At 37.5% G+C, this 27,903-nt stretch overlaps 1 long non-coding RNA gene and 1 other non-coding gene across 2 annotated transcripts in view; one reads left to right on the plus strand and one right to left on the minus strand.

Moving 5' to 3' along the window:
* The window catches only part of LOC110255424 (uncharacterized), a 169,897-nt gene that overhangs the window by 139,155 nt on the left and 2,839 nt on the right, over nucleotides 1-27,903 (plus strand). The window lies entirely within an intron of this gene.
* Nucleotides 17,010-17,105, minus strand: MIR9833 (microRNA mir-9833). The gene has a single exon (NR_128520.1). It is a non-coding gene; the product is annotated as a microRNA mir-9833 (primary transcript).

The raw sequence follows: 27,903 nt of genomic DNA on the forward strand, positions 1-27,903 counted from the left end.
CTTAATTAGAGACAATTCATGTTATAACATTTCTGGAGGGAAACTGGCTATATAAGCCAAATATTTTCTAAAAAGCATATTCTTTTTGAAACAGCAATTCTATTTCTTGGAATTTATGCTGAGGGAAATCAACATGAATGTATCTTCAAGTATTTAGCAACATGGATATTTGTCAGAGCAGTGTTTATTTTTAAAACAGTGTAAAAATCCTAAATATCTAATAACAATTTTTTTAAACATTAATATAAGCTACTTAAATATTATGGAAAACTTTGTAGTTGGCATAGAAAGGTATTCAAGATAAAGTATTACATTTTTTAAAAAGTACAAACAGTATGTTCTAAATTATCATTTTAGAAAAATGTATATGTGAATATGTGAATGACCCTAAGTAAACACCAAAATACCAACCTATAATCTCACTATCTAGAGACAACTAATTATTTAATTATTTTTCACTTGTCTAGATTTTTTACCCTAATTTGTATGTCTTATAATACAGAGAATAAAATTTTACAGTTTTAACATTTCAAAATAGCTATGAAGATAATTCTTTATTCTATAAAAGATAAGAAAAATAATTAAGAACTTTATAAGAGTTAATTTTATTTTAACATATAGATAAATTGTTTGGGTCAAGTAAGATCTCATTCAGTCCACGACCCATAAGAAAAAATTTATCTGAGTTCATCAGTGGAAATATTCAATAAGATAATTCAACTGCTTTTCACAACCGAAAACATATTTTTCCGTTAAAATATCCTAGGGGAAATAGAAGCTGAATAGTCTTTAAGGAGAATCACATCATTTTTTTGAAAGCAATTCTTCAGCTATTAGAGTGCTACTAGATTCAATATTTTTTAATAAAAATATACGAACAAAAGATGTATGAGAATTTGTTCATTTTTATTTAGTATCCAGTAGATAATGTTCTAAAAGTTCATGAAAGGTAAATATTCCAATATTCACTCATTAAAGGATATAAATTTAATTTCCTTACTGTGTCCTGAAATATTCTGCATCAAGGTATGGCTAGCATAATTGTTTATAGCATGGAAACTACAACATGCTCAGGAACACAGGGGTATTTGTGAATTTTTTTCCCCTTCATGCTAAAGCATCAGTGGCTAGCCTGCAACACTAACCAGTGTACATGCCAACTTCTGATAGATCTCAAAATGCGAGCGATGGATTCTTCTTGATTTAAAGACTGCCTCACAGCTGGATCCTACCATCTGAATTCTAGTTCAAAATTTCCACTAACTGATAAGTTGTGATTTAATTACTCAAACAATCCTAGATTCTCAAATACCTCAGATGTAACTGTTTGAAAAAAATGATTCAAAAATAAATTCAAAAAAGATAATATCTAAAACATAAGATAATTTCTGGCTCTAGCATTTTTATTCTAGGCATACCTTGCACATTAAATATTCTTCTCTTTGCACAAATTTCAAAGACATGAAACAATTATACAAATAATTTACATTATTCTAGTGGATCCTTTTAAAAATACAAACTGGAAACAATTATAAGGCTATTTATAAAGACTCACTATTGGAAATGGAATTTTCTGTTCCGAAGTAGGCAATGAAAGACAACTTCCGATTGAGAAATCAAAAACTAAGTGAACTGTTACAGAAATCCCAACAAACACTTTCATCTATTTTTAAATTAAAAGTTAAAGCTCATTAGTGACTTGTTTTAAACACTTGATTATAGATTTATTTGATTTTGGTTTGCATGTGACTGAATGTAATCTTCACTTTTTATTTCTTTGTAGGGCCCACTTGCGGCATATGGAAGTTTCCAAACTAGGGGTCAAATCAGAGCTGCAGCTGCCGCCTACACCACGGCCACAGGAACACAGGATCAGAGCCATGCCTGTGACCTACACCACAGCTCATAGCAGTGCCAGATCCCCGACCCACTGAGCGAGGCCAGGGATTGGAACCCTCATCCTCATGGATACTAGTCAGATTTGTTTCCACTGTGTCCCAATGGGAACTCCCTGTAATCTTCACTTTTGACCACTCAAATGAATTTATATCCTTGGTTTTTTTTTTTGTAAAGGAACACTGCTTCTGAAAGTTTCTGGATTGTTATTTAGCTGTTACCTTGAGTCATGGGTATCAGTGCCAAGCAAATATTTGTTAAACTCTAATTCACATAATGTTATACAGACAAAACATAACAAGCAAATATTTATTAAACTCTGTTTTCACAATTCATTCACATACTTTATTACTGCGAGCATCAAATCCTATAATGTTACACAGACAAAACATAACAAGCAAATATTTGTTAAACTCTAAGTTTTCACCATTCATTCACATAATTTATTACTGTGAGCATTAAGTCAGATAACATCACACAGATAAAACATAAATATTCTTGTTTTTTAAGTAGAGAAATGGAGAAACTAAGATTAAAGTTTAAACCAATAATACTCAGTTACCGAGCTTTAATTTTTTAAATAAAAGTTCTTATTTAAACATCACAATGACTGTAATATGTAATTATCCTTTAGATGAAAAAGCAAAAGCTTAAGAATTTTTAAAAGTTGTTCAAGATCTTATAATAGTGGGTTTGGGAAAATAATCAGCTAAATGTAAAAATACCTGCAGTTTATGACTCAATTTATTGAGGCTTTTCTAATTTCAAGTTAAGGGATATTATAAATTCCCTTTTAGGTATTTGGAAGTTTTCCACTTACTATTGTGAAAATAAACATTCTTTTTTTAAATTTTTTAAAAAATATTTTATGGCCGCACTTGGAACATTTGGAAGTTGCAATTGAAAATGAGCCGCAGCTGCATGTGACCTACAGCTGGACGCCACTACAAAGGGCCAGAGATTGAACCTGCACCTCCTCAGCAAAGTGCAATGCAAGCCACAGTAGTCAGATTCTTAACCCATTGTGCCATGGCAGGAACTCCAAACATTCTTATCTTTAAGGTAATTCAAGTATAAATTTGTACCTTGCAAACTAAGGAGTCTTAAATCACTTATTGAAATACTTATTTAGTTAACATGAAAAATTACAATATGCAAAGCATATTTGCATATGTCTATTGAGTCTCCAAAAGTTAATGTTGCTAAGCATATGAATTCTTCCTTCTCAAATATCCTTTATTCATTCACCCACCCATCCATTCATTCCTCCCCCGCCCCCCTCACTATTATAGGCAGTGAGCATACCAAGGACTGAGATAACAAAAGCATTCCCTGCCCCCTGGAGGCTCACACCCCAGTGGAGGAGATGCAGAGAAAAAAATCACTTGAAAAAATATTATAAAATATGAACAAAGCATTTAGTGCCTGAAAAGAGAAAGAAGAGAGTACAAACATTTACTTATATTTCTAATGTACCTTTGCAAGTCCTTTGTCTCTTTAGAATTTGACATTTAAAGTAATGTCTAAAATTCATAACAAAAGCATCAATAATCTCATGGTGAATTTTAGTTTAGACAAAGTAATGACTTTTAGTGTTTTCCATAAGTGGATTTACATAATGTAAAAAATGTTTTATGTGGAGCCAGAAAAAGAAATAGAATTTATATTCTATTTTTTAATTTTATTTTTATAAAAGTATAGTTGATTTACAATGTTGTATAAATTTCTGCTATACAGCATAGTGATCCAGTCATACATATATATACATTCTTTTTCTCATACTATCTTCCATCATGTTCTGTCCTAGAGATTTGATATAGTTCCCTGTGCTATACAGTTGGACCTCATTGCTTATTCATTAAATGTAATAGTTTATATCTACTAACCCTGAACTCCCTGTCTCTCCAGCTCTCTCCTCCTGCCCCTTGGAAACCACAAGTGTCTTCTCTATATCTATGAGTCTCTTTCTGTTTTGGGGATAGATTCACTTGTGCCATATTTTAGTTTCCACATATAAGTGATAAGATATGGCATTTGTATTTCTTTTTCTGACATACTTCACTTAGTGTTAAAGTCTCTAGTTCCATCCATGTTGCTGCAAATGGCATTATTTTTTTCTTTTTTTATGGCTGAGTGGTATTCCACTGTATATATGTAACACATCTTCTTAATCCAGTCATCTGTCAATGGATATTTAGGATGCTTTAATGTCTTGGCTAGTATAAGTAGTGCTGCTATGAACACACAGGTGTATATATCTTTTTGAATTATAGTTTAGTCCAGATATATGGACTAAATAGTAATGTGGCCATTACTATTTCCAATCCCATATTCTCATTGTGTTTTAGAGCTTGAAAGAACCTGATAACACCATTCCACGATTTGTTCTCTAACAAAAGTTGGGGATGCTAGGTGGAGTGGAAAGAGCACAGAGTTACATCTGAGACACTAAGTTGAATGCTAGAGGGGGAGGTATCAGCACATTGTTGGAAAGTTTAGAGAGAGCTCAGATTGAGGTGATATTTGACAGCTAGAACTAGTGTGAGTCCTATGAGAGAAAACTAAATGCCAAGGAGCCTCTGTGTATTTATTATTATACTCCCTACATTAGTTTAAGCAGGGTTAAGTACTTGTGAAATCTGCGCAAGTCTTCAAGTCACCTGAAAAGTCTACATTCCCCACTACCTCTTCCCCTTTAAAGGACAGCTCAAGTATCAGCACCAGCAAAGTTTCTCCAGTCATCTCTGCTCCCACTGATTTTGTCTTAAATAGTCAATGCTGTGTTACGGTAAAGACACAGCTGCCTATATTCACATATAGATCTGCCTCTTATAAGTTACATGAGCTCAAGCAAGTAAAAGCTCAATCTGCCTTTACAAGGGAACTCATATGTGCAGTTTAACTAATCAGTACTCTTCACATTGCTCCATGTGTTATTTTTATCTCTCTAGCTAAATGATAGATTTTTGTGTCTGACAAAATTCTGGAGTAGATGATGCAATTGAATTAAATGCTATTGAAGAATCCATATGTAAATTAAGATTTAAGGCTTGGGAGTTCCCATTGTGGTGCAGTGGAATCCAATCAGACTAGGCACCATGAGGTTTTGGGTTCAATCCCTGGCCTCGCTCAGTGGCTTAAGGATCTGGTGTTGCCGTGAGCTGTGGTGTAGATTGCAGATGCTGCTTGGATCCCGCCTTGCTGTGGCTCTGGTGTAGGCCAGCAGTTGTAGCTCCAATTAGATCCCTAGCCTGGGAACCTCTACATGCCGCCGGTGCAGCCCTAAAGAGAAAAGATATATATATATAGAGAGAGAGAGAGACTTGGAAGGTGTTCCTATATAATAACTTATCTCTAGTTTGAGGCACTTGAATTTGATTTCCCAAATTTCTGCTAGCTCCACAATTCTTTTAGTTAGTGATTTTAAAAAAAAAAAAGCCTAGAGGGATTATGTGATAAGATTAAGAACAAACAGCTATTTCGTTACAGGATCAATTGATTCTGACTTTTACTCTTGTACTCTTTCTCTTATATTAGTAAAGAAAGGCAAGAATTATTTAAATTATTCATGAATGTCTTCACGAATTGCTTCTTAAAAGTCTTTCAAGTACTATTTTCCAAACTCAAAACTACATCAGATATTCTTAGACATCATAGAGGGAGATCTATGAATAAAGTTCATCTATCTATAAGGTGGCTAAAACTTAAAAATACATTCACACTGTAAATATATCTTCTGGAGAACAGGTATTTTTTTGTTTGGGGTTTTTTTGTGTGTGTGTTTTTTGTTTTGTTTTGTTTTGTTTTGCTTTTTAGGGCCATACCTGTGGCATATGGAAGTTCCTAGGCTAGGGGTCGAAGTGGAGCTACAGCTGCCATCCTAAGCCAGAGCCACAGCAAAGCCAGATCCAAGCTACATCTGCAACCTACACCATAGCTCATTGGCAATGCCTGATCCTTAACCTGCTGAGCAAGGCCAGGGATTGAACCCATCCTCATGGATACCAGTTGGGTTAGTTACCACTGAGCCACAATAGGAACTGCAAGGCACAAAATTTTGATACACAGAGTGATCCCCAACCTTAAAAAAGGTAAGAACCACTGATATAAATGATCTATTAAGTCCCTTTTCTCTCTCAAATTCTATGACTCTATCATTAAGTCGGCTAATTATAAACAGCTAGATTTTTGTGGTCAAATATTTCATAATTAGCATGGATTGGAATGCAATACATACTATTTTAAAACTCGGAAAAAGAATGATATTAACTACTATTTTTAGGACAATACTAAAATAAATACCTTCATCCCGTCCAGCTTTGGGTCACTGCATTTTGGAACATAGGGAATGAATGAATCTTGTATTACCACAGAGAGCAATAAAGCATAAACTTCAAAAGTGCTTGAATACAGGAAGGCCATGTCATCTCTTCATGAGAGCAACACACTGCTTTCCAACCATGGGCATCTCAAACTGTGCATAATTATTTATAGAAACATTCTCCCTCTGGTTTGTACTAGATGATTCCTATTTTAAAAAACAAAGACATGATTAATTAAAACCAAAATAGAATAAATTCAGTATAGTAACAAGACACAAATGGTGAAAGATCAAGAGGTAACTCTATCTTCTTTTGAAAAACTGATTAAACTGGTCAAGGTCTCAATTTCCTCTGTCATTAAAAATAAGGAAGTGACGAATCAAATCTCTCCCATTTTTTTCCTCACCTACCAAAATCTTCCCTCAAACTGTTTGTTCCTAGTTGATCAGAAGCTAAAAAGAAAATTAAGAAGACTTAGCAAAGGATGAAGCAATAAGAAGGCTTTCTAGTTCTTCCTGAGTCAGCCTGTCAGAATGCGGTATTTTATTCACAGTGCTACAAATCCTCAAATCACAAAAAACTAATTTGCCTGTGTTCAAAAAGGGAAGTTTAAAAATGCCTTTTGAAGACAAATGATTTGAAGAGTCACAGCTGTTTAGAAAAAAAAAATAGCAGCAAGAGACATTTAGGTATAAATACAGTAAAATTATTCATTTGGACTCTATCACATCAGAATTTGGAGAAGTTTTTGGATTTAGCATATGAGGTAAAGAGTGAAGCACACTGCTCACCAGTGATCAAGTAAACTAAGAATTAAGAGGAAAGGTAGGGGAAAAAAAGCTTTTGTATGTGAATGTTTACATGTTTTTCTATTTTCGATATCATTTAAAATTGTTCAAAGAGGAAAAAGAAAACCCAACATATGATATCTTAGACATGGAAGATTAGCATTTAAATTTTTAACCAAATCTATGTTATCTATAGTTTGTGGGCCAGCACCTATTTTTGTAAATAAAGATTTAAGGGAATGTGGGGAATGGGGGATGATACCAGCTTCACGGCGTCTTATGATGCCCCTCCAAACTTAACAGGACATCCAGTGTTTCACCTGTCAATCATATCCTGATCACCTCTTCAGTCAACAGATTCCAGGTCAGAGAAATGGAATAGGTCCAGATACTGGGCAAGATATTATGTTGGGGTGGGGGTGACTAACTTCCATCTCCTTCTGCTTTTTTTTTTGCCCCTAGTAACACCATGTTTTTTAACCATCTCCATAATTCCTTCAAGGGCAAGCCATTGTGATGATTGCCTTTCAGTCTTACTGACCCTTCCTGTAATTGTGGCCACCCAGCTTCTGGAAGTTAAGCACCAACAACCTCTCTCACTTGCCCTGTCATTTCCACGGCAGGGCCACTCTATGACCACTTTTTCTGCTGTCAACTCTGGCTTGCCGAGAAGAGTCACTACAACATTTTTAAATGGTGCTACTTGGCCTCTCATTGGTGCTTTCCTGATTGTGAATGCATCCCCCAGGCCCTTCAATGAGATAAAATGATTCCCTGTTGGGCCTTGTGGTCTCACATGACATATCTATGTCAGCATGCCTCTTTTCCTGCATCTTTTACTACTTTCCTACAGATTGTCCACTTCGAAACTGGATATTATGTACTCTATTAAACTTGCACTCTAGGAGTTCCCATCGTGGCTCAGTGGTTAATGAATCCGACTAGGAACCATGAGGTTGCAGGTTCGATCCCTGGCCTCGCTCAGTGGGTTAAGGATCTGGCGTTGCTGTGAGCTGTAGTGTGGTTTGCAGATGCTGCTTGGATCCCGCCTTGCTGTGGCTGTGGCGCAGGCCAGCAGCTACAGCTCCAATTGGACCCGTAGCCTGGGAACCTCCATATGCCTCAGGCACAGCCCTGGAAAAAGACAAACAAACAAACAAACAAAAACTTGCACTTTAGAGTATGGTACTGTGGTTGGCATTGAGTGATGGGATTACAGAGACTTTTTTTTTCCTTCATATTTTACATATTTTATAAGATCTTTTCTCAGAATAAGGAAAATAATTTTTAAAGAATAAAAGTGTGAACAGGAGTTCCCGTCGTGGCGCAGTGGTTAACAAATCCAACTAGGAACCGTGAGGTTGCGAGTTCGGTCCCCGCCCTTGCTCAGTGGGTTAACGATCCGGCGTTGCCGTGAGCTGTGGTGTAGGTTGCAGACGCGGCTCGGATCCTGTGTTGCTGTGGCTCTGGCGTAGGCCGGTGGCTGCAGCTCCGATTGGACCCCTAGCCTGGGAACCTCCATATGCCACGGGAGCGGCCCAAGAAGTGTGAACAAAATTAAGAACACTGGAAAAGATATAGGATGCCCTTGAGCAACATGAAGTATGTCTTTCTGTTTTTAGTTTCTATGACAATGCAGTGTTCCAGTTACTATATAGACTGAAGTAGTTTGCATAAGGGCAATAGATGGCAAAAAAACCTAGGAGACCATCTGTGGCACTATTGTGTATGAGCTTAAAAAAAAAATTAAAAGCCCACCAAATACAAGTTGTATTTTTGAAATTAGAGCCAGACTATACTTCTCAGAAAATTCAATTCAGTTTTCATTCTCATCTGGAATTATATCACACCCTCCCCCACTTTAACGGGACTAAATTGATTTGGACCACACAAATAGAAAGTAGGTAGAGCTTTTGTCAATTTCATGCCATATGAATAAATTCCCTATTGACTTATTTTTCAAATTGCAGCTCTAATTTCATAATTTGAAAACGTACTGGTAGGCACAAGCATTGATTACTATTTTCCTTAAAACGCTATATTTAATAGTTCAAAAAAAAAAGTCCTCTGCACCTACTGCCCACACCAAATATCAGCAGAAGCTTTTTTTTCCAGCCACTCATCTTTTTATGATGTGTCCAAACTACCAGAAAATTGCAAAAGAGAACCAGAAAAAGAATGAGGGGAACTACTCCAGAATCATATACAGCCACTGTATTCTCTGTATTTCTCCTAGGTCCTTCTTCCTAGGAGTTTTTAGCAAAGATCTTGCAAAGCCAAATTCTATCGCATCAGCATTCACCACATAATGGTGTTATCATAGCTGACACCAAAGGCAAATAATCGCAGTGGTGCTACACAATATTATTTCTTCCTGCCTCATCTGGTTTTCAGAAGCCTGAATCAGTCATCCCAGTGAGTCACTTCTCCTCAAAATAAAAAAGTCTGCAGAATCAGCCCTCTTTGCTTCATCCTCATCATTACTGTTACTGCAGTGTAAGATTTTGGAGTTAGTCTTGGGTTCAATTTCTAGTTCCCATATGTGACTTTTGACAAGCTACTTAACCTTCTTGAGCCTAGAGTTCATCATCTATAAAATGAGAATATCTCCTATGTGACATATTTATAAAGATAAAAGGTTACATATAGTTAAGTCCTTAGTACTATAAATTGTACAAAGTACCTGCTCAATGAAATGGTGGATAACTTTTGTTTCATACCTTAATGTTTAATCTAACTTTTATTATAAGATATCTTCCTGGGAGTTCCCATCATGGTGCAGTGGAAACAAATCCGACTAGGAACCATGAGGTTGCAGGTTTGATTCCTGGCCTCACTCAGTGAGCTAAGGATCCGGCGTTGCCATGAACTGTAGTGTAGGTCAAAAACGCTCCTCAGATCTGGCATTGTTGTGCCTCTGGCGTAGGCCGGCGGCAACGGCTCAGATTAGACCCCTAGCCTGGAAACTTCCATATGCTGCGGGTGCGGCCCTAAAAAAAAAAAAAGAAAAAAAGGAATCATACTGGGAATTTGAAAAATTACTGATACCTGGATCTCACCCTTAGATTATTTAATTTGTATGGGTGTGACCTAGATGTGAGTGTTCTAGATACTTCCTAGGTGATTCTAATAGGCAGTAAAATTTGCAAATCACTGCTCTAAGCAATTTCCAGGTTTTCTTGACTGTAAGTATACTAAACTAGTATGAGCCCCTTGATAGTTTTTAGTTGGTCCTATAAAATTAAAAGAACTCTAAAGAAATTAAGTTATAAAATATTAGAGTAAATTAATCTTTTCAGTAACTTTATTCTACTTACATGTATACTTGCTTAGTTTATAGTTATAGAAGGAAGCAATAGAATGCAGCTATGCATCAAATATATAAGTTCTTTAACTTATGGAATTGTCCAGGGCCAAAATTTAGCAGCCAATTGCAAAAAGTTTCTGTTGCTTAATTGGTTGGGGAAAGCACCTGATTTTAGGAGTCCCCTAACCAATAAGATTCTGACATATAAAAGAGGGTATTTTGAGCCTTAGAAGTCAATAGTACTTGCATATAGACCACATATAAATTGTCATACAATTAGAGTTAGTATGTATAATTTAGTTTGATTTGTCAATTAAAGACTCATTCTAGCAATACTGTATATTCCTAAAGTCATAAAATTAATGACCTTTTATGGTTTTTCAATAGACATAAAAAGACCAAAAAAATCTTAATGAAATAAAATTATATGGGTGAAATTAAATTTAATCTATGGATTTAATATGTTGTTTCCATCTTTTATAAATTATTTAATCACCTATGATCAGTAATATTTAAGATTATATTGCCATCTGCTGGTGGATAATTTAAGATTATCATGTAATAATGCAATACTTATTTTGTTCCAAAGTAAACTTGACTTTCTGCTGTTGCTTTCAGTGAGTGTATGTTTCACGTTAAAACTTAAAATTTCATAAGAGAAAATCTTTGAACCATTACATAAACCTAGAACATAGTTAAGGCATATCACAAAATATGTTTTGGGGAAATACACAGAAGGAGGATTTTTGAGGAGTATTGATTTACATGCAGGGTTTGGTCCATTGTCCTCCTAGTTCTAAAACTACAATACAGCATGCACCTGGGTTAGCAGAGCTGGGTTTACCCTGAGCTGGGCAGTGTGGGGATGCTGAGAGGCTTCCTGGACCCAGGCTATTACAAGCTGGCCAGAAACTGGATTCTAAGAGGGGCATGTGGTGTTGTGGGCACCATAGGGGTGATATGGGCCACCGACTGGCAGCTGATTCTGGACTGGGTGCTCTACATCAATGAAAGTTTAAGAATGACTAATCAGGGAGTTTCCACTGTGGCTCAGTGGGCTAAGAACCTGGACTAATACCTACGAGGATGCAGGTTCAATCCCTGACCTCGCTCAGCGGCTTAAGGATCTGGTGTTGTCACCAGCTGCAACATAGGTTGCAGATGCAGCTCAGATTCAGTCCCTAGCCTAACTTCCATGTGCCAGAAGTGCAGCCATAAAAACAAAAACAACAACAACAAAAAATTGAGTGATTAATCCAATCAATACCCCTGAAATCTTTCTGTTATCTTATGGCACTGCCTCCTTCCATCTGAGTCTGGGCCAACCCAAACTCTCAAGATGAACCTTGAGGAAACCCACAGTGCAAATTAGGCTTTCAGTGTTTTTGAAAGTAGCTTTGGTGTGTGAGCATACATAACATTAAACCTCCCTTTGAGTGTTCCCTTGTGGCCTAGCAGTTAAGGACCCGGCGCTGTCACTGCTGTGGTTGGATCAGGGCACAGCTGTGGCGTGGGTTGGATCCCTGGCCCGGGAACTTCCACGTGCCACAGGCATGGCCACAAACAAAAAACAAAAAGCAAAAAACCTTGCTCTGAAACTGGAAAAAAAAAAGAAAAAAAAGACTGAAGGATAACTAACCATGTCACTAAACCCAAGTTTAGGTTATCAACAACCAGGAATAGAGATGTATACTTTGGCAAAGGCATTGAAGCAGAGAAAGCAGACAAGATCAGGATGCTTGGGAGTCATGAATAATGCTCACATAATTACAACTGGTGGCAAAGCAGAAAGAAAAGGCATGTGATTACACATATTATACACTTATATTAGGAGGAAAGTTAGGACTTGTAGAAAAAAAATATAGATCATTCTTCCCCTTTGGATGTGGTTGGACTCCTGTTCCTAAAGAAATAAATATGTGGAATCCCTTCCAGCCCATTGTGGCTCTGGTGAAGAGTGAGCTAATCCATGATTAAAATGGGAAGGGCTTTGGGAGTATGCTGTGACTTTCCTCTCTGCAGAGACCTGAGCTGTTTCTCCAGCTCCCTCCCTAACACATAAGGAAGAGAGAACCTTAGACAAGGTTTCAGGCTCAAGACAGGGGTGCTGGGCTCTAGCTGGGTGATGGCCCTTCCTCACTAGCAGGTGGCTTCTGGTATATGAGATGCTGCTGCTTCTCTATATATACATACTGCATCAAGAATTCCTGGTATGCTCTATGCCTTCTCCCTTACCTACCTTATACTTCCTGATAGAAAAAAAAATGGTATATGGATCCTAAAGAAGAGGCCAACATATGTCTCAACTTCTTAAAAGTAGGACCACTCTCTTAGACCTCCTTAGACAGGGTGCTTCCAGCATTACCTCTTAGACAGGGTGCTTCCAGCATTGCTAATGCCAGAGAAACACCTACATGGACTATATCACATACCAAATGCTACCAGTGTAACTTTATAACTTACTATTCTTAGAAATAAAGCATGGACAGTTGCTAGTGTTTATGGCTAGTTTTTATACCAATATTTTTCAATATAGTCTGATACAAGTCACTTCATCTGTTTTCTCTGTATAAAATTAGTTGACCAGACTAAGAAAGACAACTAGGTTTCCTGGTAGGATGGTTAATTTTAGGTGTCAACTTGGCCAGGTCACAGTCCCCAGATCTTTACCTAGAATAATATTCTAGATAGTTGTGTGAAGGTATTTTTAGATGATATTAGCACATAAATCATTAAAACATTTTGGATAAAGCAGAGTACCCTCCCTTAATGTTGGTGGGCCTCATCCAGTCAGTTGAAGGCCTTAACAGAAAGAGAGGGACATCGCCTAATGGCTCTGTTTCTCTGGGGAAACCTGACTGATACACATGGTAATGAATTTATGTCAGCTCAAGTTACAGAGAATGTTCATTTATAGGTCAAAATGAGATCTATTTTTCCCTAACACTTTTCCCCCCATCAAGGTAATTGGCAAAGCCAAGTCAGTCATCAGAAAGGGAGACTGACGTTTTTGAAGAATAAAATATTCTTGGCACTTGATATTATGCTGGGCTTCTTTTGGAAATTAGTACACATTTGCCCCTTTTTTGTTGTTAGCCGATCAGCATCTGGGAAGTTGTGGCGAACACATCCTAAGAGTCACCCTAAAAGTCATGTCTGGAGTTCCCTGTGTTTCAGCAGGTTAAGGATCCAGTGTCATCATTGCTATGCCTCTGATTCCTGCTATGGCACAGGTTCGATCCCTGGCCCAAGAACTTCTGCATGCCATGGGCACAGCAAAAAAAATTAAATAATTAAAAAATAAAAGTCACGTCCTTGTAGCCCTGCTATAGTTTCCTCCCCCAGAGTGTAGGTGGGAACTATGACTCACTTTTGTATCAATAGAATATGGAAAAATGGATGTCACTCTCTTGATTAACTTATATTATTTAAAACTCAGTCTTAGCAAACTGGAAAGATTTTCCAGCCGGCTTTAAGGAAGCAAATAGCCATTTGGGATCTATCTGCCTATAAAGAATGCCATATGTGGGCCTGAGTGCTTTGGTCCTACAACCACAAGGACATGAATTCTACCAAAAACCATAATAAGATTGGAAGAGGATTCTTCCCTCAACAAGATGAGAACTTAGTGCAACTGGCACCTTGACGGGAGCTTGTGAAATCCTGGGCAGAAAACCCAGCTAAGCCACTCCCAGACTTCTACCCACAGAAACCATGAGAAAATAAATGTTTTTATTGTAATTTACTAGGCCTTAGTAATTTGTTAAACAATAATAAGAAACTAACATAGAGGCAGTTCTCATTGTTCTAATCTTGCTCAGAGGTAGCACCCTGGCTCTCACTTTTGAGGCTAAAGGGAATCAGGTATTTTCTGTTTTCCCAATATCAAATTCAGGATTATGATACTAGGTCTGTTCAATTAGGTATTCTCAAGATTTAAAGTCCTGCAAAGAGAACAGATTTGGGGTTGCCAAGGGGGAGGGTGCTGGAGGAAGGATGGAGTGGGAGGTTGGGGTTCCCAGATATAAGCTTTTATACTCAGAGGGGTAAACAAGATCCTACTGTACAGCACAGAGAACTATAGTCAATGTCTTGTGATGAACCATAGTGAAAAAGAATACTTAAAAAGAGTATATTTGTGTGTGTGTCTAAATCACTTTGCAGTACAACAGAAATTAACACAACATTGCAAATCAAATATACCGCAATTAAAAAAAGATTTAAAGTCAGATGAAAGACATGGATATTCACAGCAAACAGTCATAGTGATATTAATTATGTAGATTTTTTTTTTGTTACCTGTGATTTTTGCCATTTTCTATTTGTTAGAAGTGAGTCATTAAGCCCAACCACACTAAAGGTGAGGGGAATACACAAGAGCATGAATACCAGAAAGCAGGAACCATGATATATCAAGGGGCCATCATAGCCCCAGCCTACCACAAATATTGCCAGAGCAGGCATTCAGCATTGGTCTCTGTTGCTGGCAGGCTGGACTTGCAGGGGCAGCAGTGGGTAGATCAGCCTTGGTAAATGAAAGTCCACATTATTGGCTCATACATAGCTCTAAATAATGACCATCAGGCCAACACAGGGATGCAAAGGCTGGCTGATGTCAACTGACTGAATCATTTTGTAATTTTGGTTGTTTAGTAGCTCTTCCACGGTAAACGCTTCCTGGTGAATATTACCATATGATATAAAAATCTTCACATTTTGTGCCCGCTTTAACGTATTCATCCAAACGACTACCCTAGAAGTTCTTGTCTCTAATTTCCAATCTTTTTATTTTCAGACACATGACCAACTGACCAGGCTTCTTGCAAATTTCCCATAAGTTTCCACAAAACGTAGTCATCCTTTGGTTATTCCAGTTACATGTGGTATATCAATTACATCATGCCTACTTCCCTGAACCTTTCAATCCCTCCCTCTATGTCTACATAATAATTATAGCATTTCAACTTCACTCAGCTTGAGCCATTGTGTTTGTCATGCTTATTGACCCATCCTAATGGTAAGTTTGCCTCATTTCCTGGTGTCCTTGCCAGTCTTAAATCTTTTACCACAGAGAGTACTACTAAATAAAATTTCATAGTCATAAATTCTTTCATAGTCAGTTACAGATGTCAGCCCCAAAGTCAAGAACCCTCACTATCTAGTCTCAGGCTTACTCATCCAACTCCTACTGGATACTTCTCCGACACCTTTGGGATGTAGTCCTGCTCCTCCCTTATCCAATCCAACACCTCAAACTGGCTTATTCTATAATTTAATCATGATAGACCTAATGGACAAGACAAAAGGTGGGAAGTAGGTTCTGAGGGGGGCATGTTGCTTTGCAGCAGAAATTTTTATGGATTGTTTTTCAACACATAAAACCAACTAGCTCTTGATAGGAAGATATAGGCCATTTTTGCAGATTCAGAAAACTCTGTGATACCAAAATTTAGGGGGCATCTACCCATCTCAGGTATTGGCGTCCAGGTTCTCTCAGCCAGAGCCCTCAACTCGATAAGACAGATTTACTTTCATTGGGCATTTTAACCATCTTTCACATTCTGTCACTCAGAAAATTGGATCCTGGGTTTGTTCATCTTTTTCTTCCTTTCTGATGCAGGAAATAGACTTTTATTTATATACCATTAAATAAGTCCTCTGGCTTTCACACCTAATTTCAGTTGTCTGCTCAGTATCTTTCTGAAGCATGAAGATGTTTAGCAATAAACATCCAATTCATTTATTCTTATATCTCCTAGTTTCTCCATGTCTCAGACACCTGACACATTGCACCCACTAGTGCTATCCATGGTAGACCATCACAATACACCACCAGTGAAAGTTTGCATGTGCTCCTCCCACCAATAGTGATGGGGTCCTCATTACCAGAGGGGCAATGAGTAATCTAGCTCTAAAATCCAAAATTATCACCTGTTTTTCAGCCCATACCATTTCTGGTACCAGTTGTGGCAGGTTGGGTTTTCCAGAAGCTGAGTCTGAAACTGAATTTAGGATGCAAGCCCAACAAATCTTCTAACGAACAGGAGGGAAGCTCAAGAGTGAGTACTGCTCACCAGAGTTGTCCTGACATATGCTGCAATGCCCAGCCATTTTACCCTGCCTTATTCAGTCACTGGATGTGAGTTTCCCCAACAAGGGCGTGACCTAGGGTGAGGAAGGTGAGTACTCAGGCAGATCCTGAAGGAATTGACAGTTAGAAGCTTTCTGTGTCTTGCCCTCCCCACAGTGGGGCAGTAAACCCCATCAAGTGACCTGGGAAGCACATCTCTACATCTACCACAGGATGGCAGTAGAGGAAGAACTGGGCTGAGATTACAAAAGGGAAATTTATGTGCCAAACTGTTGCAGAATATTGCTACCTGAAGTTGGCAAAATATGGGGAACATGTATGAGATTGGACTTGAAAACATGAAGCTGCTGGACGAAGCAAGTTCTGGTTTTTACCTTAGGCTTTATTTAATGATATGAATATAATTACCAGATTGTAGGTTTAACTATAAAGCTGAAGTAGACAATAGTTGCCTTCTTGCTTCTAAACAAATAGAAATTTGAATTCAAAGTTGGCCCTAGCTAGGTCCTGGCTTCTATACTGTAAACAAATAATTTCTGTCAATTAAGGACTTCATAAGATAGAAATCCTAAGTGGATTTATAAACTAAGTATTAGAGGATCATTACCTAGTCAATTATATCTTTTTAAAGAATGCAGAAGGCAGACCCTCTCCATCAAGACTTCGGAAAGGAACATACCAACAATCTTTAAAGTCCTAGAGCAGTGGTTCTCTGTAGATCAGATATGCTGGTGGGAGATGCTGAAAATTAAGTGACCTTCCTAGTTTCAATGATTAAAAAAAAAAAAAAAAAAAAAAAAAAAAAAAAAAAAAAAAAAGGTCATTCTGAAGTGGCAAAATCAAGTAATAACACTTCATCAGAGAGCGCTGTGGTCCATACCATTCTGTATTAGAAAACTCAGCTTCCTTTTATAGAAAGTATGCTGTTTTGCTTCACTCTTCACCTATACTCAACATCAATAGAGGCTCTTGTCAATAGATAAAATAAAAAGAATAAATAAAAACTCCAAATTGGAAAAGAATAAAATTAGCTTTACTCATAAACACTGTGGTCATCTATATAGGAAGTATAATCAAATATATTAAAAAGTTAGAACTAGTAAGCAGGTTTATTAAAGTTATATGACACAAGATCAATATACAAAATCAATTTTAGGTTGGTAAAAGAAATGATGGTAGGGAGTTCCCATCGTGGCGCAATGGTTAATGAATCTGACTAGAAACCGTGGGGTTGTGGGTTCAATCCCTGGCCTTGCTCAGTGGGTTAAGGATCCGGCATTGCCGTGAGCTGTGGTGTGGGTCACAGATGCGGCTCAGATCCCCGTTGCTGTGGCTCTGGAGTAGGCCGGCGACTAGAGCTCCGATTAGACCCCTAGCCTGGGAACCTCCATATGCCATGGGAGCGGTCCTAGAAAAGGCAATAAGACCAAAAAAAAAAAAAAAAGAAAGAAAAGAAAAAAGAAATGGTGGTAGGTCCAACCGTGGAAAGCAACTCAGCAAGAAACAGTAAGAAGGTACACACAACAATTTGGATGAAACACAAAAAAATTACACTGGTTTTCAAAAGTCAACTTCAGGAGTTCCCTTTGTGGCTCTGCAGGTTAGATATCCGGCTAGTATCCATGAGGATGCGGGTTCAATCTCTGTCCCTGTTCAGTGGCTTAAGTATCCAGCGTTGCTGTGGGCTTTGGTGTAGTTCACAGGCACATCTCTTATCTGGTATTTCTGTGGCTGTGGGGTAGGCCAGCAGCTGCAGTTCCAATTCAACCCCTAGCCTAGGAACGTCCATATGCCACAGGTGTGGTCCTAAAAAGTAAATAAATAAATACATACATAAATAAACAAATAAATAAAATTTAAAAGTCAACTTCAAAACCTTAAAAGAATGCTCTATATGATTTCGTTTATGTAATATTCTTTGAATAGTAGAGAGAAGACCAGCAGTTGAGGAGAGACAAAAAGAAAAAGAGAGAAAGCCTGCTGCAAGGAGAAAAGCCAAGGAATCAATAGCCTCCACTGTCACTGTTTTCAAGATCCCTTCATGTTTACTTGAAGCCACAGTCTTCCTGACACGTCTAATGGAGAATCTTCACTTTGGAGCTCCCTGAAAAACTAGCCAAGTCCTTCTCAGACCTGAAAAGTCTGAGCACAGTCTGAGACTCTTCTTATCTAATCTTCCTTCCTTTACTTTCATGAGTGTCAAAATTATATCACATTCTTTTTCCATTTCTATTCCTGTTCTACTCCCACTATATTTAGCTTTCACAAGTATTGCTCTCAATTAGTTTATTACAGAGGACTCTTTCAGAGGTGATAAGTTGGAACTACTGCCCTTCAAATGCCAAAAAAAGAGCTGATTCAATAACAGACCCACAGATCACTGTGTAAATATTAACACGCAAAGACTTATAGAGAAAATGTCCAGATGTGATGGCTCGGCTGCATGCCCAATTTGTCATTGAATCATGTTTCCCTAAATCTTGTAGACCATGTTTTTGTGGATGAAGGCAATAATCAAGGTAAAGAATGCTGGGCAAACAAACCAATGTCAGTTGAGAGCTTATATACCTACTACTAATAGCCCATTGTCTGTTGAAAATATCTATGGGGAGCTCTTAGCGTAACAAACTATATTTTGAGCCACTGCTACCCATGTGACATTCTGAAAAAACTCAACATTTTGGAGTCCAAACTATGTATTCAAAACTACCCAAGAAATAAGTACTCTATGGCAACAAGAAATAAGTACTCTATGGCAACAAAAAATTGGGTGAATAAACCAACATTTGTCAAAATACCTTATAAGAGCCCTGGGTGAAAATTGTCAAGTCTTAGGATAATGTAAATTTGTCTTTAAAGGAGAGAAATTTACTGAGGAAAAAAATCATTGCTCCATGTGTGATGCTGAGCAGAGGTGTTATTTCAGGAGGAAGGGAAAGAGTGAAAGGATTCTGTACAGATAGTATAGCCTTTGAGAAATGAACAGAAGATTCAACAGATAGATATAAGGCTGGGGATCATACTGACCCAAGATGGACCAATAAAAATGTTCTTCCAGATGGAAGTAGAAATAGGAGTGTTGGTTGAAAACAATTAGAAGCAATTATTTAACATTGCAACTATCTAAAGCAATGAATAAGAATTAAGAAAAACAATAGATTAACCAAAAACTTAAAAGGAAAACTTGACAAATAAGATGTCCATGGGGGCTTTAAAAAGCTGCATAACCTTTCATATGAAGCATGGGAATCATCCTGGGATTCTTCTGGATTCCTGAGAATCTAAAAAGCCATTTGCATGTGCAGAGCTATGTGAATGCCAGGGCTATGTGCATGCTCAGGAAAAACCTAAAAAATCCTAAACTCTTGCTTCTGGATTACCTTGGAGTTTCTGCCCTAGGAGAAAGTGAAGGCTAAGGCAGTGTTGTCAAATGCCTGGCTGAGTGTTGAAGGCATGATCCCAACAAACATACAGAGGCAATCAGTAGAGACTGGGAGCCTTGTTGGTTCCAGGCACCTAAGGAAATCTGTATCCAATCATCAATCAACCACTAAGCTAAGTAGACCCTTGAGTGGCCACACATGAAAATGAATAAGGATTTTTGTAAAACTAGCTCTGAAAACTCACAAAACAAAACAATAAAATATCAAAAACCATAAGCATTGAGAGTAGAGAAGAATCTGAACTCCAGAGTTACCACATTATATTATTTTAAATATCCAATTTTTAACAAAAAAAATTAATAGACATGAAAAGAAACAAAAAATTATGGCCAGTACACAGGACAAAAACAATAACAACAACAAATAAAAACAATCAGTCAACAGAAACTGTCCCTGAGGAAGCCCCAATATTGGACTTAATAAAAAAAATTCTTTAAATTCACTGCTTAAACAAAGAAACTATATCTCAAGACTTACAGGAAAATATAAGAACGATGTCTTGTCACATACAGATTATCAATAGAGAAATAGAAAGTATTTAAAAGAACCAAATGTAAATTCTGTAGCTGAAGAATGCAATAAACTGGAGTGAAGAACGCAATAAACTGGAGTGAAAAATGCACTTCGGGGACCCAACGGCAGATCTGAGCAGGAAGAAGAAAGAACTAGAAAACTTGAATATAGGTCAATTGAGGTTACCTAGTTTGAGGATAGAGAGAAAAATAATGAAGAGAGAGACTCAGAGTCCTGTGGGATACTATCAACAGTACCAACATACTGCATAGTATGAATCCAAGAAAGAGGAGAGAGAAAAAAAGCATTTAAAAATCTGAAGAAATAGTGTCCAAAAACTTTCCAAATTTAATGAGTATCATTAATCTGTATATTCAAGAATATCAAGGAGTTCCCGTCGTGGCGCAGTGGTTAACGAATCCGACTAGGAACCATGAGATTGCGGGTTCTATCCCTGCCCTTGCTCAGTGGGTTAATGATCCGGCATTGCCCTGAGTTGTGGTGTAGGTTGCAGGCGCAGCTCGGATCCCGCGTTGCTGTGGCTCTTGGGTAGGCCAGCGGCTGTAGCTCTGGTTAGACCCCTAGCCTGGGAACCTCCATATGCTGCGGGAGCGGCCCAAGAAATGACAAAAAGACAAAAAAAAAAAAAGAATATCAAGAAACTCTAAATAGGATACACTCAAAGATAAGATAAAAATACTCTAAAATTGATAGCAGTTATGGTTGTACAACCCTGAACATACTAAATGCCATTGAATTATTCTCCATAAATATGTGAGTTTGGGTAATATGTGAATTATATTATAAATAAAGCTGGTTTTTACAAAGAAATTAGGTACTGATACATGCTACAACATAGATAAAACTTGAAAATACTATGCTAATGAAATAAACCAGTTATAAAAAGTCACATACTCTCACATTCATATGAAATGTTCATTAATAGGCAATTCCATAGAGAAAGTAGATTTGTGGTTCTGCAGGTGCTTGAGGAGAAGACAAATGGAGAGTGCCTATTAATGGGTACAGGATTTCTTTAGGGAATGACGAAAATTTTCTTCAATTATGCAGTGGGAATTGTACAGTCTTGTGAATATACTAAAAATCACTGAACTGTATATTTTTAAAGATGACTTTTATGATTTGTAAATTATATCCCATTTCTTTAAAAAGCAACTCCTTCTCCCTCAGAAATTTTCAGTGGTTGAACAAGGTAAAATTATTGTTAAGTTTGTACATGATAGTGATGGAAACTTGGTAAATGAAAATATTTTTTAAAAATATTCATTGGGAAACAGTTATTATTTTGGAAAATGTCCTTTTTGTTTTCTGGTCTATAAATAGCACAAGTTTCAGGTAAAAGAATAAAATGCAATATATAATTTAAAAGACATGACCAGAAGTCAGAGTGTAACTTATATAGGATAATTATGTTACGGCTGGACCAGGACAACCCTATGCTTATCTCTGGGAATGCCTGGAATTCTGGCACTGACTCTTCACCAAAATAAAGGCAGTAAGCTAATGATTGATGATGTGCTGTTTAAAGTTTGAACTCTCCTGGCGTCAGCCTGGACCAGTTTTTTAAATTGATGGCTTATACCCAGTGTAACCAGTAGGATAGCCTGGCTTGGCTACCTAACCAAGAGAGACATAAAAGATGAAGATGGAAACTTGAATTCCTCTCCCCAAACAAAGATCTATCATCACACAACTTTTGGCAATCCAATCTGGAGACAAAACACATCACTGTGCTACACTGGGACAGGGATGAGAAGCTACACTGGGAAGTTTCTTGGACTCCAGAGGCTTGTCTGCACTCTCCTTCTCCTGCCGTGCTATATTCTCTGCCTTTATTGATCATGATCTCTGAGGCCTTGTAAGTCCTGCAATTACCCAAGCTAATGTACTCTTTTTACTAGTAATACATTCCACATGACAAGCCTTTTTTATATAAAAAAGTAAAGGAGAACAAATCTTAGAAATTCTATTCCAGTGAGGCTCTCAAAACCCTGTGAGCAAATATAAGCAGAGAGTATTCCCATCCCTGGGAGAGTGCCAACATATTCAGCAGTTATTCATGTAAAGAGATTCCAAAGACAATGGAAACTCAAACTTGGTTGCCCAATTCAAATCGCCAAAATTGGTCCATTCCATAGACAAAGGTGCAAAATCATATTTGTGAAAGAGAAACTTATGCTACTGAAGAACTTTGTTAGTGAGCCCAAGAATTGAGGGTGAGGCAACCAACCTCTGAACCTAAGAATCTACTTTTAAGTACCAAACCACCTCATATCATCTAGCATCTAGAACACAGGCCTAAGTCATAGACTCTCATAACATTCCAAGGCATTTAAGCAAATTTATCACAAACATCCTCTGATCCCGTCTGGGATCAGAACAGAAATTTACCAGAACAGAAGTTCCCATCGTGGTGCAGCGGAAACGAATCCAACTAAGAACTGTGAGGTTGCAGGTTCAATCCCTGGACTCACTCAGTGGGTTAAGGATCCGGCATTACCATGAGCTATGGTGTAGGTCACAGTTGTGGCTCAGATCTGGTGTTGCTATGGCTGTGGTGTAGGCCGGCAGCTGTAGCTCCAATTAGATCCCAGCCTGGGAACCTCCATATGCCATGGGTACGTCCCTGAAAAGACAAAAGACCAAAAAAAAAAAAAAATTATCTGAACAATCCTGGAGCTCAAACACCCAGTTCAGGAGAATAAAATCCCCCAAAACTGCCCACACAATTTACAGTCAGTTCCTCTCGACCCACCAGAAACTTCCTTACATATAATCCTATCTCTCTGGCACAGATGTACAAATTCCTCCATTTCCCACCATAGACAAAGTATGAGGGATACATGAATCACTATCTTCACAGTTTCGGGGTAAGCTTCATGTGTTTGCCTCTGCTTTTCCTGAGTTCACATTGTCAAGAAAGTCCCCACAGAAAGGTCTAACTCACTGAATTGAATTACCAGACCCAACCCATTTGGATGCTATTTAACCACTCACATTCATTTTATCATGATGACCTGACTACCATCCTTTTCACCCAAATAGTAACCAGTAGAAAGCCTGGCCTGCCACCACCTAGAGGATTTCAACAATATCCTAGTTCTCAGGATACTGGCTTCCATATGTCATCCACTCTCATGACCTTATCCTAGGTCTCACCATCTGGAGCCTTATGGTTCTAAAATCCATGAATTCGGATGGAACTCGGGCCCCAGCAACCCATTCTTCCCACTTGCTTAGGTGAAGGAACAGATGTGCATGCCCTGCAAGATCCCTAATGCAGGGATACCTTCCAGGGAATAATCAGGGCTACTGCAAATCCTTCTGAGCTGTGGATTCGCTTTTCCTCTCAATAAGTTGGTTTTGTTTGTTAATTTTGTAGTGGGAAGGAATCCAGTTAACATTCTGGATTCCTGTTTCCTAGGGGAGAGAGGGAACACTGAGGAACAAGTCTCCTAATACTCTCTTCCAGGAGAAGGCTCTCTCTGATCTTAGTCCAAGTTCCAAGGGGAATGATTCTACTTGCCAAGACAAATGGAAAAATAGTGAAGGAGTTTTGAAAACACACGCACACAATAAATACAGCTGACTTATTCTTCCTCACACCTTTTGTTTAGGACAGACATAAAATCATTTTTCTGCCCAAACTGCTTCCATTTTCTACTCAATATTGGCTCTGTCAGGCCAGTGCATCTCCAGCTGAGAAGCTAAGAGGATCAATGTGCAACCTAAGCCATGAGGTATCATCTGGCTGCTCTTTCAGGCATCTGCCTTTAGTGCCCAGAATACTTATAAACACCGAGGGGACACAGACATCTAGCAGGAGACTGTCTGAATTGGGAATATTTGACCTGAGACAAAACGGTGGTTCACATATGCAGCATATGCTCTATATAGGAATGTATATCTGTTTATATTCATACTCATTTAGAATTAATAGTTAAATTCAAGCACCGCTGTTTAGATTATAGACTTAATTATCAGATTATTAGCTATTTTGCTAATATAACATTTTTGATTTATGATACTAAGTCTGTTTACTTCTTGCATATCTGGCACTTTTTAGGTGTCTTACTTGAGATATTAATAGAGTTTCCCCCCCTAAAAAAAGGTATTTTTATAAAAAACACCCCAAGTGTGAAATTATAGTATTATTAAGATGTAAATTAAATGTATTTTCAAATGTGTTTCTAAGAAATATGTATAACTTACAAGAAATCGAAGTTCTCCTTATTGCATTTGTTTCAGTTTCAGAAGACTAGCCTTGCTGAAATACAAAATGCTTCGGGCATTAGTGGAAAATGAAATACTTAGTCTTATTCCCAGATGTTTAATTCATTAAATTCTTAAATGCCACGTTAACAAGTATCTGACTTTTTAAACTCTGCTTTTATAGAAAACAAAAGGCATGACTATGTTAAATGCATAATACTAGAAATCATTAAATGAAAATAGCCTTTTATAGGCTTCAGTATTATCATTTTTTCTCATTTCTGTTTCTCAGCATTTTTAGTTATGCTTGTTTATTTCAATTGAAAGCACAGGTCCTATGAAACTCTTACATCATTTCTTGGATTATAAGTAACCACTATGAGCCTGATGGCAAGCCTGGTTTAGGGCTGCTTTCAACAGAAAATAAATTCTGTTTTTGTTTTTTCCTACCTACCTTTTATCTTTTATTACATCAACAAATGGCTTTAGAAGCCTTTCTTTATAATGTCACTGAAAACATATTTCAGACTACCATAAGCATTGACTTGTCCTTACTTATAAGAACACTCACTGCACAATAGTACAATGGGGACAAGAAACACATTGGGTGCAGGGCTAGAGATATGTAAGCCTTCATGTGACACTACACTCAGCTGTTTCATCATGGCACAAGGGGTTCAGAAGACCTGTTTTCAGTGGGTGTAGCCAATGTGGTGGAGTAGAAAGACCCTGAGCTCACCTCCTCCACAGACAGATCAAAATTACAAAGTTTTAAGAGCAACTATTGATGAGAAATACCAGAAGACTAACAGAAAAGATCTTTCACACACAAAGATTTAATCACAATGGGGTGGGTAGGGCAAGTGGAGATGCATAATAGTCAAGACCTATACCCCCAGGTGGGCAACAAACTGGAAGATAATTATAAATGCAGAAGCTTTCCCCAAGGAGTGAGGGGTGTATGTCCCACATTGGGCTCCCTAGTCCAGGGCTCCTGCACTAAGAAGACAAGCCCCCATAACATCTGGACTTGAAAGCCATCAGGGATTAATTTAGGGAGAGCCAGAAGTCTGTGGGAAATAGAGAATCCACTCTTAAAGAATGTACACAAAATCTCACAAGCTTTGGGATCCAGGGAAGAAGCAATAATTTGAAAGGAGCCTGGGTCAGGCACCTGCTGATCTTGAAGAATCTCCAGGAGAGGCAGGAAAAAACTGGAGCTCACCCTGGAGACATTAAACACTGGGCACAGCCATTATGGGGAACTCATTCTATCAGATATATATACACACAAAAGAGAAGGAAATTCAAACTCAACACTAAAGACAGTCATCAAATCCCAAGGGAAAAGAGCAAAAGAAGAAGAAAACAAAAAAGAACTACCAAAACAACCCCCCCAAAATTAATAACATGGCAATAAGAACATGCCTATAAAATTATTTTAAATGTAAATGGACTAAATATTCCAATCATAAGATATGGACTGACTGAATGGATGAAAAACAAGACCCATATAAATTCTACCTGCAAGAGACTCACTTCTGATCTGGAGATAAACACAGATTGAAAGTGAGGGAATGGAAAAAGCTATTCCATGCAAATGGAAAAGAAAAGCAAGCCAGAGTAGCAATATTTATATCAGACAAAATAGGTTTTAAAACAAAGACTATAACCAGAGACAAAAAAGGGCACGTAATGATCAAGAGACCAATCCAAGGAGAAAATACAATTATAAATATATATGTACCTATTATAGCAGCACCTAAACACATAAAGCAAATATTAATAGACATAAAGGGAGAAATTGACAGTAAAACAATAATAGTAGGAGACTTTAACACCCCAGTTACATCAATGGACAGATCATTTAAATGGAAAATAGATAAAGAAGGATTGACCTGAACAACATATTAGATCAGATGAATTTAATAGAATTACACATAGAATATTTCATTAAAAACCAACATACACAGTCTCTTTTTAGATGTACATGGAACATCCTCCAGGAGAAATTACACACTGGTCAACAAAACAAATCTCAGTAAATTTAAGAATATTGAAATCATATCAAGTATCTATTCCAAATACAAAAATATGAGACAAGAAATCAACAAAAATTAAAAATCTTCAGGAGTTCCCATTGTGGCTCAAAGGGTTAAGGACCTGATGTAGTCTCTGTGAGGATATGGGTTCAATCCCTGGCCTTTCTCAATGGGTGAAGGATCAGTGTTGCCCCAAGCTGTGGCATAAGTCACAGATGTGGTTCAAATCCAGTGTTGCTGTTGCTGTGGCATAGGCCTCAGATGCTGCTCTGATTTTACCCCTAGCCAACGAACTCCCACATGCCACAAGTGCAGACATAAAAAGAAAAGAAAAAAAAAAACTTCAAAAGACAAAAACACAGAATCTAAACAATATGCTACTAAAAAACAAATAGGTCGCTGAAGAAATCAAGAGAAAATCTAAAAATATCTGGAGATAAAAAAACAAAACAAAACAAAACAAAGCACAGTGCTTCGAACCTTTCCACAGAAAAGAAACTCATGGACTTGGAGAATAGATTTGTGGTTGCCAAAGGGGAGGGGGAGGGAGTGGGATGGATGGGGTACTTGGGGTTAATAGATGCAGACTATTGCCTTTGGAATGGATTATTAGCAATTATATCCTGCTGTGTAGCACTGGGAACTATGTCTGGTCACTTAGGATGGAGCATAATAATGTGAGAAAAAAGAATGTATAAATGTATGTGTAACTGGGTCACCATGTTGTATAGTAGAAAATTGACAGGACACTGTAAACCAGATCTAATGGAAAAAAAACAAAAATCATTATATATAAAAAAGTAATGGGACAGTGCAAAAGTCGTTCTAAGAAGGTAGTTTCTAGAGATACAAGTCTGTTCAGAAAACAAGAAAAATCTCAAATGAACAATATAATCTTACACCTAAAGCAACCAGGAAAATAAGGACAAAACCCAAAGTTAGTAGAAGGAAAGAAATCATAAAGAACAAAGCAGAAATAAATGAAATAGAGACTGAAAAACAATGGAAAAGATCAATGAAACTAACATCTTTCTTTGAAAATAAAAAATCAATAAAACTTTTGCTAGATTCAACAAGAAAAAAATGACAGATCCCCAATGATAGAACCAAAAATTAAAAGAGATAAATAACAACACATACCACAGAAAAAAAATAATCATAAGAGATTACTATGAACAATTGTATGCTGACAAAATGGACAGCCTAGAAGAAATGGATAAATTTTTATAAATGTACAAACTCATAAGACTTAACCAGGAAAAATTAAA

Source organism: Sus scrofa, chromosome 9, assembly GCF_054392235.1.
Source record: "Sus scrofa isolate SSC_HxYL_T2T_F1_AM1 chromosome 9, Sscrofa_HxYL_maternal_Yorkshire_Landrace_v2.0, whole genome shotgun sequence".
NCBI classification, from domain to species: Eukaryota; Metazoa; Chordata; class Mammalia; order Artiodactyla; family Suidae; genus Sus; species Sus scrofa.